This window comes from Acomys minous (genome assembly GCF_964271855.1).
Source record: "Acomys minous genome assembly, chromosome: 9".
NCBI classification, from domain to species: Eukaryota; Metazoa; Chordata; class Mammalia; order Rodentia; family Muridae; genus Acomys; species Acomys minous.
Window position 1 is genome coordinate 38,539,488 of NC_140490.1, and position 18,808 is coordinate 38,558,295.

At 45.1% G+C, this 18,808-nt stretch overlaps 1 protein-coding gene across 1 annotated transcript in view; it reads left to right on the plus strand.

Moving 5' to 3' along the window:
- The window catches only part of TRPC7 (transient receptor potential cation channel subfamily C member 7), a 126,822-nt gene that overhangs the window by 37,300 nt on the left and 70,714 nt on the right, over positions 1–18,808 (plus strand). The gene's annotated exons all lie outside the window — the stretch shown is intronic.

Sequence of the window (18,808 nt, forward strand, 5' to 3'; positions counted from 1 at the left end):
TAAACTAGGCATCACCAGGTGGCACATACCTGTAAGACCTCATCTAGGGAGCGTTCATGTTTCCTAAGGTTTTCTGTGCTCTTGCTTCAATAATATCATAAATCCTGAGGAAAATGAATTTCTCCAAGGCGCTGAGTCCTAAAAACAAAGCAATTTTTTTGCCAGGAGCTGGGGGAAGTCAAGCTTCAAGTTCAAACCTATTTCCTTAGCTTATGAAATGCATTTTTAACCTAACCTCAGGTGTTACCAGGGCTTTGTTTTGAACCAAAGCACAGGGCTCTCCTTCTGGGACTGCTGAGACTTCCCTTGCCCTCGGGTTCAAACAAGCCCCGCTGTAGGGCCATGTGATGTTGATCAAGATGAGTTTGAGGAGCCTCCAAGCTTCCAAGCACCCTGCCTTCACCAGCCAGAGTAGCTTCCTGCACATCACAGGGCAGGACGATGAGATCTGAACATCCCCAAACAGGAGACCCTGGGGATCTGGAGTGTATAGCCATAGAATTTGACTATTATAAGCAGACACAATAGAGCCTACCTTGTAGACATTGCCCATTTCCCCCTAAAATATAAATTCAAATCCTCTAGCACAACTGTCGTTGACGGTAGAGTCCCTCGGTAAGCCTGGCTACCTGGCTACTTCCTCCCAGCCACATCCCTCCATTGCCAGCTGTGATCTCTAATGAGTGGGATGGATAACCCAGTCTCTCCATGGTCACGATGGTCGAGGTCAGAATAAGGAGGTTTCATGAGGGAAATTGTTTGCCCTAGTGGAATTTTCCAATTACAGGAGTCATAAAGGTCTCAGGAAATATCTATCAAGAATGTCAAGTGTCTGCTGCCCCCACAGGTGGGAAGAGGATAAATGAGCTGAGTGGAATGCTAACCTTGCTGATTTCTAAGACCTCCAATGTGAAAATTCTCCCCGACCACGCATGCCATCATGTAAAGGCAGACAGCCCTGTAGCTTTTCTTGACATTTGTTCTATAGTAAATTACTAATGAAAATGCGGAATATTAGAAACACTTACGAGTCACAGAACACACTTCCAGTTTTACCTTAGAAACCTTAGCATACTTTCAAAAAATACAGTCCTACCCTGGATATTTGAGTTGCAAATGACAAATGTCAAGGCCTGTGTACAAATACGTTGTCTTTTGGATCTGAGATAGATGGGTGGGTACATACATACATACATACATACATACATACATACATACATACATACTAGATGAGAGACTATAAAGCCTAAGGTGTTGGTTGTGTGTTATCAGATCAGTCCATTAGCACAAAGATCAAGTAAGAAGAGTTGTTCTTGGCACTTTCCCAGGCGTCTACTGAGATGTGACCATTAAAAAGAGAGACAGAAAAAAAGATGTTAAGTTCAAATGCATCTGGATACCTTGAGTTCAGCATAATTAGATAGGCGCCTTTGCTTCAAGACAACACAGAGCCTTTACTGTGTGTCACTTCTGTCACAGAAAACCCAGCACACCTTACGGAACCTCAGAGCTCTTTCTTGTATTGAAACATTGCCCATGTATCAGTGAAATACAAGCTCAGCCTTTCTCTCTAGGAAACGCTTGCACATGAGTGTATGGGCCATTTTGCGCCTCCTCACACACAGAAATGGTGCCTCCCCTCTGAATAGTTGACTGACTCTTTTCAGGACTTAGGCTACCATCCAGCCCTCTGTCAGTCTCAGTTAGGTAAAGAAATGGGAGCCCCTGGTAAAGAGGCCAACTTTGAGCTAGTGTCAGGAGACAGACTTCTAGCCTAGCATATTTATAGCCTTATGGTCTGGGCCAAGTCACCAAAAACTTCATGCTCCACCTGCAAATGTGGATGGAGGAGCTTTCTCTCCATGAGGTTTTGCCAACTTCCAGATGACAAATAGAGGTGATATTCTAGAAATTATGAGATCCCCTAGAGTCAAAATAGAAGCAGCATGGCTGTCACTCGGTAATGACAACCTTTCAAGATTCTAAATGTTATCTCCCCTAGGAATGTTAAAAAGAAGGCCCATGGTGAGGACATCATCTAGTGTCAAATCCCTCTTGGAGTGGTCAACCACCTTGAAAGCTATGACTGTCCTCCTTGAGCTCTGGTTTAGGAGGGTAGCTCAAACCTGTGTGCTTTTAGTCCCAGAACTTGGAAGACAGAGGCACGTGGAGCTCTAAGAATTTGAAGCCAGCCTAGTCTACAGAGTGAGTTCCAGGATAGCCAGAATTATGTAATGAGACCCTGACTCAAAAACGAAAGGTGGTGACTCAGCCCCTATAACGCACCTAATGCAACACTTGAGTGGCAACACTGGAGGCGTGGCTAGGAGCAAGCCCAGCGAGGCCAATTCTGGGTCTAACCATGGTTTAATGGAGTCACCTGAGCAGATACTTAGAATCAGTCGCATTTCTCTCATCACTAAAGGTAGAATAATGGGGCTAAATTCACAGGCTCTAATGAACCTCAAGTGGGATAAAATATGTGTACTTCAAATACAGCTAGCCCTGAACCACCTGTGGGGACAAGGAGGCAGTGTTGATGTGCTCATTACCGTAGCTTACAGGTGAGGCAAGGACGTGTGCTAACAGCTCACTTGAGAACATCCGTGCTGCCCGCCTCAGAGAGCAACCTTACCTTATGAAAAATGAGAGATGAGAGCCTGCCCCTCATGCTGCCACACACCAACGCTCTAAAGCCACAGTGCAGCCTGTACCCTACAGCTCAAAACCACCCCAGCTTTGGCTTGTTGCTGCTCAAAATGATTCATCTTCTTGGGCCACAAGCCATCTAATAAACCAGCTCGCTGTCTACATCTGTCTCAAACATCCTTCTCGAAGGCCTTTCTCTTCCACTATCTACTGAGCCTGAATACTCTCAGGGCATTTCTAGACTCACCCTCTGGAAAGATCCAATTGCCCTAGATCTCAATTTCAGCTCAACTGAGCCCAAGTTTGATCCATAAAGCAAACCCGGTGAATGGCATGTGGGGACTGTTTGGTGACTGTCACAGAAACCGAGGACCTGCCCTTGTTAACATAGACAGCTTATCCAATGGAGAACAAGGTCCCTCTCATCTTCCTCCTCTTTACTGCCTCAGCATCTGTGGACATAAAGGGTGATGTCTGCCTTCCCTTTTTGCTAGACTGTCTCATCATCACCCTTCCTCCTACCTGCCCGAAGGAGGACCAGATGACCCTCCTAGACACAGCAAGAACTCTATAGGGATCAGTCCTATAGTAGTTAAAGGAGAGTAGAGCAAGAAGGTCCAGAATGTCTTGTTTTGCCTGTGAAATGGGCAGAGCTTCCTGGACATAATCAAGCAAAGGCCTCCTCCTGGGGGAGAAATACACACAGAAAGAAGAGACCGGCATAAAAGGGGGGAATTACTATTACTTCTACAGAAGTGTATCTCTTTCAAGGCAGGACAGCAGTATCTACTATGATGGCGATTAGCTCCATCTCTTAAGTCTTAAATCACCACCTCTGAGCTCTAGAGACACAGCTTGGCCTATTAAAGAGCCAGTTAGAACTGGATACAGTCTTGCTTCCAACAAATTGGAGAATAAGACGAGAAAGGTGTCCTCATGGCTCCAGAAGCAACAGCCTCTCGTGTCAACAGTTTCAACACCATTCAAAAGCACATGTGCAGTGTGTTCTGAGACTCAAGCATTCTCTTAACTGTGAGTGTCCATAATATCAAAACAATAACATCATTCTGCTGTACAGAGGTACAAAGTGAGCATTCCTATTCCTAAAATGAGAACTAGGAGCATAGTAAGGAAAGGTCAGACAATAGCAAGACCAACACCCAGCAGGGCAAGCACCAAACTCTGATACTCCATGTTGGGCATCTAGGGCTCATAATGGAATCATCTGGGCTCCAAGGGCTTGAGTAGTCCTTCCCTTCAAGCCTACTACTGCACATATAGCTTGAGCCAGCACCACTCCATACATGCAGCATTTCTTGGCCAATGTCCCAAGACCCTGGCACCTCTAACATCCACAGTCTCTATTGCATACTTAGTTTCATTTTCACAACTCCATGCAAATGGCCTTTGGGGAACATTGCTTTAGACTCCATGACCCCCTATTCTTGCATCTTTTACACTTATAAAGCCAGGAAACCACCTGCATGACGTTGCTAAACTCTGTTGTCAGCTCAGGAAGTTATCTGGTTCCCTTGGAGCACAATTGCATCAGCCTTTGTGTGGTGGTCCTGGGTAAACATTTCGCCAGGCAATTGTCTTTTAGCAGGAAAGTTGTTCAACGGCATTTTCAGCTTAGGTATTCTCCTCTCAAATGAAGTAAGGTTTTTCTCAAAATGGAGCCTTCACTCTTCTCCTCAGGGCACCTCCTATTGTTCCAGCACGTGGCAGTGGTTTCTCCTTCTGATTGGTATTAATGTCGTCAACAATCCCAGCTGCCCATCCTGTCTAAACTCCCTCCTTTCCCTTCCAGTTTCCACATTCGTCATATCTTTTTGTTCCATTCACTGCTCTCTCTCTCTCTCTCTCTCACCACAGACTTGAATAAACGTGGTGAGAGGTAAGCCTGGCCTAGCCTACCAACTCATGTCTTGAAATTCCTCCTGCCAAACAGTGAGCCCGTAATTCTGAATGGAGCTTCCTCTCTTGAGCTAACAGATCACAGGCAGAAGCATGGCCAAGTTCTTTGCAGAAGAAAACTGAATGATTTTTATCTCATTCCTGATACTGTTCCTTGTTACCCTCTCACAGCTCATAAGCTGAGCCTCCATCGTTCATCCTGTTCCTCTTAGCTCTCACAAAGATGGTCTAGCAAGCTCTGCCTATAGCTTCTTAGGGCTTCTCTGACCCTAAGTTCCACACTGTAGACTTAAAGGCCTACAGACCACATGACCGTCTTTAATACAGCAACAGCCCTACTCCTAGTACAGGTTTCCTGTGTTGGTTACTTTCCTCATCCTGAGACAAGAAACCTGAGAAAAGCAACTTAAGGGAGGCAGGGGCTCCCCCAGATCACACTCTGGTGCTCAGTGTGCTCCAGGCAGCACAGCACATGGGGTGAGGCAGATGGTCACATCCACAGTCAGGAAGCAGGGACTGAATGAGGTGCTCAGCTCACCTTCTTGTGTTTATTCAGTCCAGGACCCCAGCCAATGGGATGGTTACAGCACGCCACCCCAACTAGCCTGCCCTAGGAACTCCCTGGCAGACATACCCAGGGGCTTGTTTTCCAGATGGTTCTATACTCTGTCAGTTTGACAAGCATCACAGCAATCGTCACACACTCACCAACCAGCGACATCTATAACTTTGTTTCTCTCATGCTGCCCTCATTTCAAGACTCTTTTATAAGCACTAGGACAGAAACTTATAAAATGTGTCCACAGGACTCAACACCGCAGAAAGCTTTCCTCTGAGGGGAGAACATTTGGGTGCAGGGAAGATGTCAATTGGTGGTGGGAGTGGAAGGGGTGGAAACATTTCTACATGCACCATCCTACCTAGACTTGGGCCAAATGAACACCTTGTGCTCATTTTATAAACATGGCACAAATTGATCCATTTTACTACTGAAAAAAAAGCTGCTAGAATGAAACCAGATCGCTGGGCAGCAGTATTGCTGTAGCTAGGAGCATGACTGAACGGCTCTTGCTTACCAGCTATATGAATATAGACTCACTGCTTCACTTACTACCCAGGGGCTTCTCAGGTCTGTTACATCCTGTTCCAACCTTCTAGAGCCTCACTCACCCACCACCCCACCCCCCAAAAAAAAGGAGAGAGAGAGAGAGAGAGAGAGAGAGAGAGAGAGAGAGAGAGAGAGAGAGAAAGAGATGAGGCACAGCAGCAGTCACAAGCATCTGGCATTGTCTCCCTTCTGCACTCTCCATGGATAGGATACTGGGGAGAGGGCACATGACCTCTGTTGGGTCCCATTTCATTTCCTCTGTCTGCACAAAGCATAGGCAAGGCCAGTGAACAAAGGGACCCTGGGGACATGAGGCCTTTTTAGAGGACACCGGAGGGGCCAGTCAGACATGCACACGTTCTCCCACTGTGATTCCCCACAGCACATTGTTCTAGCAGATGCTGAGAGCTGAGATGAGAGCAGCTGCCTGGCTGGTCAAGCACGACCCCAAACTGCGCTGCACGACTCCACTCACTGCCGACCCTGTCGGTGCCAAAGCATGGGTCACCAGCCTCTTCAGGGACTCCTCTCCTCACTTCCGTGCCCCTAGCCTAGCCACGTGGCACTAACGTGACCAGTGTCTGCTAACACCTGGGTTAGAAGCACTGTCTTTTACACAAGAAGTGCAGTTTTTCTCAAGCAGGAAATATTAATGAAAGAAGGAATGATCATGAACCCTTTCCTGCCTGGAAAACCTCCCAAGAAGAGCAGTAGGGAAGTGCCTCTCAGTGCTGACGTCTCAGGGCCCTGGCTTACAAATGTGTCTTCATGCGTGTAATTTCATCTCAAGACGTCAGTTTTCCCACCTACATGTGAGAACATAGGACCAAGATAGTATTTAATCTTTACTAGCACACATAATCAGAAAATGGTGCAAACATAGCAGATTAGCTGATGAGATCCTCTCCATATTGGTTTCATGTGCAGAACTATCCCTCAGGCTATAAGTACCTCCCAGTTCAGCATCACTATTTATAAGATCTTGGGCAGATTTTTATTTTTCCTGTAAGGACCATCCAGAGTGACCTCGACACAGCGTCACCTCCCCTCAATTGTACCAACCATAACTGCAAGACTTTTCCAATATCCTCCTGGGAGCAAGGGGGACAAAACTACCCCTTGTTGGAGACTTCTGGGCTAGTTTTCAGACTCTGGGCCACACAAAGCCCTGAATCCTAAGCCTCTAGGATAGGCATTGTAGTTCTCCAAGGACATCATACAGCTCTTTCCTAGCAGAGCCAACTGCGAGCTTTGTGACAGAGTCTGATCCCCACCCAGTTTCCCAGGCCGCTAACCTCAAGGGAGCACATCAGTTAGCATTTCCTAAGGCTCTCATGAGATGCTCAGTTTTGGAGCAAGAGCTCATGGAAGGTGAGCCTCTCCTATAATGTGCTGAGCAAAACAGGGCATTCAGTGGAAGTCAAGGGCCTTGCTGTTCCTCCAATATCTATGATTACCATTTGTGATTTTTTTTAAAAAAATCTACAACCCCTCCACTACCAACTGTGTCCCTTGGGGTGACAGAAAGCGCATCTTGCTATCCAGGGAAACCCTGCCCCTGGCTCTAGCCTGCTAGTCTCATAGAGGAAATGGAGAGGTGAGTCCCAGTGGGTCCATCCGGCAGTCATAGAGAAGCAGTGGGGACTTTGTGTGAGGGTTTCAGATCACAGGAAAATCATTGACTGCCTACAGCTGGTCTCTGCATGGTTCCACCTCGTTAGCCTGAGTCATTACTGCACATATTCCACCCTATCCAGCTCAGCAAAAACCGGCGTGAGGGGAACACACGGTCCACTGAAACACCTGTTGACCAGCCCTTCTACAGGCAAGCTGCGAAAGTTTTTTTTTACCTGTTTGCTCTACATGAACAATTGTGTAAAGGGAGGATTCTTTGAAGCATTTTTCTCTTTGGCTCTCATGTTTCCTGAGCCACATAATTTGAGCATGTACAACTCCACCCACCCGGTACTGTGTTTGTTGAGCTAGGCTGAGCCGGATCAGGATTACTTTCCGATTTGAAGGTCAGCCCATAGGAAAGAATCTGAGGGGCATTTACAGCAGAAACGCAAACTCATCATCATCTCCAAGGACAGATGCAGACCAAATGCAATTACTATCGCAACATGCAAAAATCAGAAACTACTTTCAAATTGTCATTTTTAGCCTATAAATCAAAAGGATCTTAGGAGCCCCCTAAGGACTTCTGGCCACCTCTAATAACTAAGCTAAATACCAAATGCACATTTCAGTCACATTATTTTGGTTATAAATTCTCATAGTTTTATATGAGAGGAATTGATCTTTCACAAATTCCTTTCATTATGGCCCACAATGCATCATGCTTTTTGACCACTCATCTGTCTAAAGACACTTGCAAATTTCCCTTATGAAAGGGAGTTTTGCAAGTATAATTGCAGATGAAAAGTTTGTTTAATATGAATGCTTTAGTTAATGAAATCCAAAACACAGTGACACCATGCCTAGACGGTATTAGCATCTAAGTGGTCTCCCTGCATCTTCTCTCTTACACACACACACACACACGCACACACACACACACACACACACACACACACACACACCACTGAGGAATGGATCCTGGGGCTAGGTTCGTGTGCTCACAACTGGTCAAAAGGATGATGTCAGGAGAAACCTGCAGAAAAAGGATGAGGAAGCGAGCATTGGCTTCCAAGAGCTGGGGAGCAGGAGGCCACATGAGAGGAGCATGGAAAGAAACAAGACTGGCTGAGGATGAAGGCAACAGGGCAAGGTCTGGTCTGTAACAGGGAGGGGCTCTTCAGGTGGCCTCTACATCAGAAGTTTTCATCTCACTTCTTTTGTTTATTACATTACATGAAAAAAATAAGAAAGACAAATAAAAGTAAGAAAACAACATACGATCCTATGTTTGTTTTCAGTCCCCTAGTTCTTTCCCTGTGTGCAGACATATATTAACATACATTGAGATTCAGAGCAAATGATTTTGTATTTTGATTCATTATTAGAATGGAAAGATTTTTCTGTATATTTTATAATTACTTTCTATGTTATCAGACAACCAATATGCCATTGTATACATTTTTTTCTATTGCTGAACATTCACACTGAAAATACTTATATGTCACTACATTGTCAATCACATTTCTCATTACTGTGACAAAGTTCCTGACAAGGGGCTGGAGAGACAACTCAGCAATTAAGAGCCTTACTATTCTGTTAGAAGACTCAGCTTTGGTTCCCAGCATGCATGCTGGATGGCTCTGTAACTCCAACTTTAACTATAAACTTGACTTGGCCTAGAGTCACCTAGGAAGGAAGTCTCAATTGAAAAAATTCCCAGATCAGATTGGCCTGTAGCCATGGGGCATTATTTTGAAGGCTTGCTTTAGGCGGTAGCATCCCCTAAGTGGTGGTCCTGTACTATATAAGACAGCTAAGCCAGAGTCTAGAGAGAGCCAGCAAGCAGCATTCCTCCATGATTTCAGCTTCAAGTTTCTGCCCAGTTTCCCTCACAAATGGGCAATAAGCTGAAAGTGTGTAAGATGGAATAATCCCTTTCCTCCCAAATTTGCTCTTGGGTATGGTGTTTGTCACAAGAGAAAATAAACTAGCTGCTATTGGACAAAACAGAGGTGTGGGGGTCTGCAGACAGTGCTGTGTCCAGGGAAGGAATGTGTGTTGCTATAATTTTGGAGATAGAAAATATGAGTTTGCAATTCAAGGTACAAGGTTGGTCTAGAAACTTCATGGAGAGTCTGGTCTACCAGACATAGGAGAAATTGCTCAGATCCCTAAGTCTCCCTGACAGAAGTGTGACTTGGGTGAGGTGGGGGCCATTTTATGAGCATGGAGGTCTTACTAGTAAAAGTGGGTGCTAGAGACCTTAGGGCCCTTCACAATCAGAACAAGACCGAGGCAGAACACAGAAGGAAGGAGCAGACCTTGAAAAAGGCGCTCAGAAAGAAGGGGTGCAGAGGCCACCCTCCTCTTCAAACATAAGCTGCACCCTTTCTACTTTCTAACAGAGAAGGGAGCATGTCACCTAATGCCATCAGCCAGGAAGAAGACATGTAGAGATGCAAAACTGACACACAGCTGGGTCCAGAGCCTTTATTCTAAATCCACAAGTAGCTACAATACTGCATTGCCACAGGGGGCTGCCACCAAAGAACTAGGAAAGCCTTCCTACCTAGGAGCCAGCCAGAGGAGTCCCTGTGGTGGTGACAGGCTGGGGACTTTTACCCTGAGTTACCTCACCTCTCATGAGAGCCTCCCTTTACCCTCGCCTTCCAGCTTCTCTGGGTCACCTTCAATTAAAGCAGCATCATTCATGGTTACCTTTTATCTTTTAAAAACGTGTGTGTGTGTGTGTGTGTGTGTGTGTGTGTGTGTGTGTGTGTGTAAGGGTGGTTTGTCCCAATGTTATGTCTATGTGCCACATGTATACCTGGTGCCTTCAGAGGCCAGAAGAGAGTTCAGATCCCTTGAGAACTGCAGTTACCAACCGTAGTAAGCTGCCCTGTGGTGCTGGGAATTGAACCTGAATTCTCTGGAAGAGCAGTAAGAGGTCTTTAACAGCTGAGCCATCTCTCCATTCATGGTTAGCTAATCAGGACCTTCATTCTGTGGGCAAAAGGGGAGTGTTACCATGTTGGATGGTTTGGAAGCTGCTTTGGGTGACCACCAAGCTAAAGTTCCATTAGAGAGGGTTTAAAAAGACAGATTTCAACAGCTGGATCCATTAGCAACCATTACTGTGCCAAGCTGTTAATACACCATCACCCTGAGGAAGCTGATGGTTCACTGTAGAGACAGGGAACACATGCAGACTCACAGAGTCCCTCATAGTTGGAATGTGTAAATGTGCACATAGTGCAGAGTTATCCCCAGATCTTTACATAGCTATTAAAAGATTTTTTCCCAAAACAGTTGAATACTTCCCCCAAAGAAATGCAAGCTTCTGGAAAAAAATTGTTTTTAACATGATGTAAAGAAAGCCACCATATGATGTAGTCACCAGAACCATGTGTGACCCTGGTGTGATGCCTCAGAGTCACCTTGAATAGACCGTTCTGTGCTGCTTTTTTCACCTCCAGTGTAGGGACAGCAATACTTGGCTCGTACATTTCTAGTTTGCAGTAGGTTCCAGGCAAGAGTGGCACATGGTACCTTGCAAATATTATCTTTCAGGAACTGCCCAATGCTCATTAGGAAACTGCCTGTAATCTGAGAGGCAAGCAAGGCACATCCCATTCTGTGACTCTACCAATAGAAAAGGAGGTAGCTCTCTTTCTAACCTAAACCTGTTGTCAGATTATTTTATTATGTCATGCACTTTGATATATTGTATCTGGTCATGTTTATACACAAGGTTAAACATACAATATTAACATGTTTATATATAAGGTTAAACATACAATGGCTGGAGAAGCAGGCGTAATCAGTAAGAATTTGGACCAGTTCAGGGACTAATGGGCTAGATCCCACTGTGGCAGGCACATCTGGTCTCACATCCTGGCTATATGGCCTTGGTTTCTGAACATCAGTTTCCCCATTTGAAAACAAGAGAACTAAAGTTATGTTTATGATATAAAAGCTCTTTCAAGGATTAAAGTAATCAATATATCAAAGTCATTCAGAGCATCTTATATACTCTGCTTTCCCTTAGTGAGGTGAATCTGGCTCAGTGTACCCCACCTGGCTTGCCAAGAAATCCTGTATCAATCTAGGTTGGGCATCCTCTTCTTGGGCCCAAGGATTCACCTGTATACCCATAGGAGGAATCTGACCTATCCCCTTCTCCTGTGAACACTTTAGCCACTACAACTGCTCATCATCACCATTTGAACTAGCTGTAGCTCCCTGTTATCATTCAACATATTTTCAGAACATCCATGGTATTCCAGGATAGCAGGTACTGGGGATGGGTACGAAGCAGACAAGAATCCCATCTTTCCAATAAATTCCAGTGAAGAAAACCCTCTGGGTCAGATGGTTCTGAGACCCTAAACTTCCACAAAGAACACCCTTGGCCCTTGTCTTCAGAAGAGAGTTCAGATGAAACCTGGTATACACCATCCATCCTGGTCTACACTCCCAAACCCTTCTCTCCTCCTCTGGTCTCAGAAGGCATCTTTCTGATACAAGTAGTCTCTTGCAAGTTACTTCAGGGAGCCTCCATCTCCTGACCACCCTGTAGTGTGTGAGCTGCTTCCTGCTCTATAGATACCAGCATGCAGACCCCTCCTGGACCTGCCTTGGGAAACCCTATCTTCCAGGATATGTCTCCTGCTGACAAAACAAAGCAAGCTCACCTCCCAACACATGCAGTACCAAGAGGGCATTTGTGGCTTGGGGTGTGGCCAGTGGCAGCTGGGTCACACTGTTGTCTGACAGAAGGGAGACTAGGAAGAAATGAGCAAGACTTTAAGAAAATAATTGCAGGGTGTGGTTTCAATGAGAAGGCAGGGAAGAGCAAGAACACAGAGAGGTGCTGAGATGAGGAGAGCATGGGGGAAGGACGGGACCTAAGACGAGCCTGGAGGCAGAGAGGACGCCAGGAGTGGGCAAGGATCTCTAGCCCATGGCTCCTAGAGGTAACAGTGTGGAGTGCTGACTATGGAAACTGAGGATATAAGATTTAACAGTTTAGGAGACCAGTCAAACCGTCTGCTCACAGTTATGTCGGAAGTCAATCAGGGCTCAGATGGAAAGTTCTCATGTTGGGATCATTCGCTCAGCCCTATTCACGGGTGGCTGAGCTGAGCGATCCTCCATGGCAGCTACTTCCAAGAAGGAGCCTTCCCAGGAAGGACTGAAGACAGATGCTAGGGACTTCTATGACCCCTTTTGGGAGCTTTGCAGCACCATACAAAATGCAGCCACATCCCATTAGCCTAAATAGATCACTGAGAGCTAAACCAGCTCTTATTGGAGGATGGCACTCCAGGGTAATCAGACTGGGAGACACTATACCACCATCTTTGGTGAAATTTCATCTATCCCAGGAGGAGAAGATAGTTAGGAGTTCCTACTTGTGGAGTGCGCCCAGGGACCAGTGGGATGAACCAAAAAACTCATTCATGAGGCCAGTTGCCCTATTCCGGAGCCACATCCCTAAAGATCCATACATGAGTTAAGCATTTAACAAATATTTCCTAAGAAACTACTATATCTGCTTTGTGTTTATAGACAGAGTTTAATTATCTCTTAGAGACTTTGTATTTTAGCATGGCAGTAGATAATAAATGCATAGCCGATTCTAATAGTAACTAAGTATTAAAGGATTAAGTGGAAAAAAGGGCTGGAGAGATGGCTTGACAGTGAAGAACATACTGCTCTTGCAGAAGACCCAGATTCTGTTAGATCCAGTCCTATGGGATCTAATGCCCTCATCATGAGCTCCAGGTCCAAACGTGTTGCATACAAACTTACACACATATGAGAGAGAGAGAGAGAGAGAGAGAGAGAGAGAGAGAGAGAGAGAGAGAGAGAGAGAGAGAGAGAGAGAGAGAACAGGGAGGGACTGAGTAGAAGAGAAGAGCCCATTTTAGATAGAACATTGAGGAAGGCTGTGGTACCTGTCAGATTTAGGAAGGAGATCAGTAGGGCCAGATGGCAAGATATAGGGAGAAAGTGGCAGAGCGCAGTGTAGGTAAGTACCAGATTACCAAGTTTCATAGATATGGAACAGATAGGAAGTTTTCTCTAGTCATGGAAAGCAGCCATTGATCTGGCCCCTTGTCCAGCTACATGAGGCTCAGTTCTTAAGAAAAATGCTTCCTTGCTAGAAAAATACTCTTCCTACCTGCCTTAGAGAGGTGGAAAGTCTGGAGATGACAAATCTCCCATCAGCCAATGCATCTCCAAGCCTCTGATCTTCCCTACTGGATGTGAGCACCAAGGGGGCAATGTCTACTATAGGTTTGATATCATATGACTACAGGCCACCCAAGCCATGTCTGGGAAGAAACATAAAGCAATTCTGCATAACTCCAGATGGCTTTGAAAATTCAATTAAACCCACAACTAGCCTAGGAACCTTCCCCATCATAATTAAATTACTGATCATTAACATTTAAAGAGGCTGCAAACAGAACACTGGGCACTACAATAAATTATCATTGTCTACTAGAGAAGCTCAATGAATCAGGTGCTTCTGGAGCCTTCTGAGACTGTCTGGTGCTGTCATTTAGAGGATGTTGCACTACTGTTTAGTTCATGGGGTAGAGCAGGGGTGGCAGTTGGAGCAAATCTACACACATAAAAAACTTCCTTTCTGGATATCTGGTCCACCCCTGTCAAAACAAGTCTACCACGGCTTCTCCTAGCACCCAAGGCAACCAACTTTCTGACTCATGTTCAGTCTCCATCTTATCATGGCTCATAAGTCCCTCTGGGGTGCCAGTCTCCTGGGCTATGTGACATATCAAGCACTTAGGCCTCAGTAATAATAACAGTATCAACAGCAACTTATGAAGCACTCAATCCATGGCCTTTGTCACGCCAGGTACTCTAAATATAACCATCTGATGCACTCAGTGCTGCATCCACTTGTCACGAGAAACAGACATAGCTCTGAGGTGACAAGACTTAGCGTCACACAGCCAGTCACACTCAGAGACAAGACTCAAGCTAAAGATGTGCTTGGCTTTGGGGCCCAAGTGCTTTGCTGCTCTTTCTCTTCTTCAGTAAACCCTTCTCAACCTTTCTAGTGATCTGAGTATGCAGGTGTCACAGCTCAGAACATAATGATCCTCTTCAGCAAGGCTTTCCTTGTATGCCTCCACATCCCAGTTTGGATGAGGTGGCCCTTCTCTGGGACTCCATGACACTGATTCCCAGCATAGCAGTGACTGAGCTACACTTGACGTGTCCTTGTCTAAACTCAGAGGACCCTAAGAGCCAGGATGCTATAGATTTGCATGTTCCTAGCCTGCTTCAATTGAATGAATGGGTTTGATGGTTAGACAAACCTGCATGCAGTTAGACCCAGTTTCTTCTCCTGAAGAACAGAACTATGCTGAGAAAGACATTGTATTTGCCATAGATTGGCAAAAACACACATTCAAAGCTTGATAACTGACTCACATCATTGTTAATCCCTGAGTGACAAAAAAGGTGAACTTACTCTTCAAATAGCAAACCCGAGTGCCCTTGACGCCTTTGCTTTGGATATGGATTATTCATGTTCTGATTTGACATCTAGGAACTCAAAGCCAGAGGGTATCTACAGACCATACTATGCCCTGGCCAGAAGCATTGCCAGTGCTTGGGATGTAAGGAATTTTGGCATTTCTAAGGGAAGAATAGAGAACAAATAAAATTGTGCAAACTGGAAGACTTGAGTAGCGGTATAACCGTAGTATGAATGACCAAGACAAAGGAAACCAGCATTGACTAAGTGTCACTCATGGGTTTGTTCCAGGGTCTTGGTTTAAGCCAGTGGTTCTTAATCTATGGGCCATGTCCCTTTATGGGGTCAAATGACCCTTTCACAGAGGTCACATATCAGATATCCTGCATATCAGATATTTACATTATGATTCATAACAATAGCAAGATTACAGTTGTGAAGCAGCAACAAAAATGACTTTATGGTTGGGGGGCCACCACAGCATCAGGAGTTGTATGAACGGGCCACAGCATTAGAAGGGTTGAGAACCACTGGCAAGCAATAATATTACTTTAAGATGCTAAAGTATGAAAGGACAGTGTAATGTATGGAATTATGAAACACTCCTTTAAAATGCCTTAAAAACATGAACCCTGTAAGCAAAATGGGATTCATTGAGAGAAGGGATTCATTGGCAGTACACACTAGTGTTTGCATGGGGCCCAATGCCACATGAAAAGGGACTTGAACTCTACCTACACTGGATCTACCTTTATTGGTCAGAACAATGCCAAGAGGTAAAAGACCATGAAAATCTGAGAGGAAAAACTCCCAGAAATACCAAAGCTGGCCAAGAACCAACTGAGGAAGATGAGCAGCAGTTGTAAAGTTAGATCCCTCAGGCTCTCCTCAGCCTCCTTTCCAACAAGCCACAAGAGCTTTATGCAGGGAGACAAGATAATTGACTCTCCAGGTTCAATGAGAGGCTAATTTATGTAGTCTGACAGGGGAAGAGAAATTAGCAACCCTTCCCTTGGATGACCAGAAGCAGAGCCATGGAAACCCAGCCTCTGAGAAAGAGGCTCAGCAGTGGAAGTTATCACTTTGCCTGGGGTGCCATTCTCAACAGCTTTGGTCAGAGACTTCCCTTTAGGAAAGACAGACAGACACACAAAGAGATGGGCATGTCTGGTTGATAGTAGTGCTTTAGAACGAAGGAGAGGGTGGCTATCTGCACTACAGTAGGGTGCACAAGGTGAGGAGCAGTGTAGTCCAGAAGAGTGCAACTCCCAGCATCCCATGATGCCCTTGCACCTGGCACCTCAGAAGATCAGCTTCTGGAGAGCTGTGGGCAGAGGGCTGGTCACACTTGGCATCAGCACAGCCCTGAAGGCTGATGGGGAGCAGCCAGAGCACAAGTGCAGAGCTGCAGGCTAGCAGTGGCTTGCCTGAGGGATGGAGCAGCCTACCTGAGGCTCATCCGAAACAGGAAGCGCTAGTGGCCAGTACCCAGTGTATTTAGGGGCAGGTGAAATAACCTGAAACTGAGAAGTTGGGAGTGTAGCTCAGTGGTGCAGTGCTTAGGTAGCACATATGAGGGCCTGAGTTTGGTCGTCAGTACCACAAAAAAAGTGAATGAATGAAAAAGTAAGCAAATGAATGAATAAATAAATAAGAATACTATCAGACTGCCATCCAGTGTAGGGCCTGGACCATCTCATCCACTCTATCTTCTATGCCTGCAGGTGTGCGCCGAGTATCAAAAGGCATTTACCACCCATCTGGTTGATGCATGGATGACTCCCTACCAACACAACCAGGTTTATATTCAGCAGCAGCCAAGACCTAGGGCGTTGAGGTCACACACATATCATTTCTAATTCTTAACCCGTGTCTATTCTATTATTTCAACATTTACATCTCAAAATATCAAAACACTGGCAACAGTCGCATTTTATAGGTTTGAGAAGCCCAAAATTTAAATTGGAAAAAAAAAAAAAGGTGGCACTAAATCCCAAGAACATGCCAAATGTAAAACCATACATAAAAATAAGTGAGAGAACTAAATATGGGTGAATGTGACATGCAGAAGTCAGCATTATTGTATAAATTCATAAGAGATGAAGTTAATTTGAAAGTATAATTTTTAAATTATTACATAAAATGAAACACAATTTTTTTAAAAATAAAAACTGATCAGATGCATCCCTCTCTGAGCCATGCAAACACAGGTTGGCAAGAGAAATCTGGAAAAGCCTAGAAAATAGTAAGAGATCACCCTAAATGATTTCTCAGGGACTCTCTCCTCCAGTGCCACTGAGCTAACATTTTATCTGATGTATGAGGGGGTCATTTGAGAACAGTGTGTCCACCCACCCCACCTGAGCCCCGTCCGCCTAGGCTGGTCTCTCTATGCTCGTTACCGCTATAGTTTATATTTGATGGAAGCGTTTCCAGCCTGTCCCTGTCTTCTTCCATTTCACTAAACACAGGTACAAATTCCATGCACATTTCCTGAATTGCTATCAATAACTTGGGGTATATGTTCTTGATGATGAAGTATTTGAATTAGAGTCAAGAATTACACTTGCAAGGGAAAAAAAAATGTTGCTTTTACTGATGATCAAAGTTCTTTCTCTAATTAAGAACTACCAGACAAAATTTCTCTGTTCAAAAAGGACAGCTTTGTTTAGTTAAAATGTTAATGCACAACAGAAGTGTTTAACAATTTATGAAATAAAATATTTCAGCAAATATTAAGAATTGCACCATAAATCAAAAACTAGATGGGTGTTTTCTAAGCCAGTGAGCGCTCTATGAGTTAGCTCTGGTTATGGACATTTTATAGGAAAAAAAAAAGACATTTCTTGTTCTACTCGCAGTCCATGGTGGGACCAGGACTGGCACGTGGGCAGTGCCAATGCATGTCCCTAATCCTGCGACAGCACAGCCACAAGTGTACCACAACCCCAGTCACAGCTCCGATTCAGGGAACTGTCTAGAGCTACAGCTCTGGGTCAGGTGGGCCTGGCTAGGGGTCTGAGATCCTAATTAGGTCCCTCACCAAGGCCGGGAGGGTGTTATCTGAGGCTGGGAATCCACATGATCTTTCATGAGGTTCCAGGCAGAACAGGGACCGGGCACAAAAGCCATCATCAAGTCAGTTCCTGATACCATCTGTGTAAGTGGAAGGAAGAGAGCAGGGTTTTGTCTTCGGCATGACTCGCTCCTTCTAAAAGGATGGAGTTGGAGTAAACTGGCTTTGAGCCTTCCCCTCACATATTCCTGACCTCCATGTACACCGGCAGCTGGCTGACTGACGAATGAACAGGTACAGAGAGACAGAGTTCTACATCAGGTTCAGCAGAAGGCCCCGCCCCCGCAGACCTGGAGAAACCACCACACTCTGCTTTGGCTCATCTGTCTGATTTTAAATCTACCTTTTAAAAATATAGGGCAACAGTTCAAAATAGTATATTGAAAGTCAGATTAGCCTGGGCTGAAGACCAGATCTTATTATAAACAATCGCTTGCAATAACTGGCCCCTATACTTTAAAACAAGGGTGCTCATACCTCAAGGGAACTGAAGTAAGGGTTTTCCTGTGGCTTGGAGACGGTCTGCGAATTCCCTTTAGGCTTCATGTGCTGAAACCTTGGTCCTCAGTGCGACAGTGCTGAGAGGAGATGGCCTAGTCCAGCTGAATTAGGTCATAGAAGCATCACTCTCAGAAGGCATCAAACTGGTTTTGGTCAGGAAGATGTAGCAAGAGCAAGTTATGACTAAAGAAAGACTGCTCCCTCTGTCCTCTGGCTTTCTGTCATTCCATAAGGTCTCTCCACCTCCGTCTCCCGCCTGATGCCATCCTCCATGTTGTGATGTAGCCAGAATGTACTCACTAGAGGCAGAACTGATGGACAGGGCCAGTCAGTCTTAGACTTACAACCTCTAACTCTGTACACTAAATAAACTTCATTTCTTTGTAAGTATCCAGCTTCAGGTATTTTGCTACAGTAAATG